The following is a 1,827-nucleotide window of genomic DNA, read 5'->3' as shown; positions in this document are numbered from 1 at the left end:
CGCTAAGATGTTGCTCCTACGCGCTAAACTACCCTGATTTTTCTTTTTTTGGTGTTTTTGTGAGGATTTTGAATTTTTCTGAGAAAATTTTCAAGTGGGATGGATGATTTTCTGAAATACAAAATGCAAGCACGGCACACAAAGTACAATCATTTCGCCTAAGCTAACAGAAAGTGTATGTTCTGTCGAGGATGTGTTCAAATCCCCAATGTTTTAACAGGTTAGATACAAAATAAACACTTCAGAAAGACTCTTTATTCAAGGGTCATAAGTAACATCATAGCCCACTAGTCTCGATACTCCGTCAGCTCAAACAGTCGTGTCACCCCCTAGAGGGCGCCCATTTTTTTGCCTTTTGCCAGAAGTTAACCCAAAGTGAATTGTTTCACAGTTGAGTAGTTATCTTGGGAGATATATGGTGAGTAATCTTGGGGGCGGATTCTTCCCCACCCTTGCACTATGATGTTACAAATGTTTGGATACTGACTCAGCTCAAGGTTTCTAATGCTAAGGTTCTTAATCAGGCTTCCCGTTTGGCCGTCAGTGATAAACTCCCTCAGGAGGCTTCCCAACCTTTAGAACAAAGGCTTTACGTATCTCAAGGATACTGGGGGAAGGCTAATCACTGCGCGCAACCGTTGAAAAGGACTTTCGTCACTTTCCACATTTGATTATAGTGGGTTGGAATTCTTGGCGTCAAAGTCGTTCCCCACTTAGGTCGTTCCCTTCACATCGGCCATAAACGGCTTTAAGAGTTGATTGCAACTCCCCGGGAAGGCAGGCTTGCTAAAGGATTTATTGCTTGAATGAAAGAAAGCTTTAAGAGTGGTTTGGCTTTTTGGTCACCTAGTTAAGGGGAGAGCATATACCTTCCACTTTCGAGACAAGGCAATCAATGATGTTTATTTTAGTCTTTCAAAGCAGTGATTTTCTAAAAACTATGCAGAGATGTTGCTCCACACAAACATGATGTTCTTTTTATTTGTTCAAAGCAACGATTGTCTAATCTATGGAAAAGAAATAGTCAACAAAGCAAATTCGATTTTTGTTGGAAGTCAACAAAAGAAAAACGTTTTGCTGTAAACGCAAACTTCCTCGCTGTACCTGCAAGAAACTGTTAAAAACCCTGCAAATAAACAGAACGAGAAGATTGTTAGTTTGTTTCGGGGGACTTCCACAAGTCTAAAATTCTTAATTCGGTTACAATAAAAATTTTTGTTTTTTTTTTGTTTTGTTTGTGATGCGCTACAGAACAAACTGTACGCACTACAATACTCTGCGGATGCGCTACAGTTTCTTCTCTGTGCGCTATTCTGATACCCGGATGCGCTACTCTGTGTGTCGTACGTGCTAATCTGTGTTTTGCTTTTTCCCGTGGTGCGTTATGCAGGAAAAATTTGAATCTGATGCGCTAACTGTTAGCTGCAACACGCTGGAATATGTATTATAAGCGCTAAAAGTTTGGGCGGATGCGCTAATCTGTTAGGTTTATGCGCTAATGTGTGTTTCGCTGGCGTCGACACCTACAAGAAAATTTGTTAAATAGTATCATGCGCTAAGGAACAGTGTTCACGCGCTAAGACAGAAAGCACACGCGCTAAACAGTAGGCTAGAAGTGCTAAACTGTTAAGCGGATGCGCTAAAATATCTTTTTGACGCGCTAATTCTAGTTTCCCGCGTACCTGCAAAAGTCATCAAATTCAAAAAATGATATGTTATTGGGGGTCGTGCCCCACGGTGGGCGCCAGAAATGTATGCAGGAAAAGTGGGTGAATAAAACTTAATATGTGAAAATTTAGTTAAATACTAGTCCACACACACACACAG

Source organism: Cryptomeria japonica, chromosome 9 (assembly GCF_030272615.1).
Source record: "Cryptomeria japonica chromosome 9, Sugi_1.0, whole genome shotgun sequence".
NCBI classification, from domain to species: domain Eukaryota; kingdom Viridiplantae; phylum Streptophyta; class Pinopsida; order Cupressales; family Cupressaceae; genus Cryptomeria; species Cryptomeria japonica.
This window is presented reverse-complemented; position numbering follows the sequence as displayed.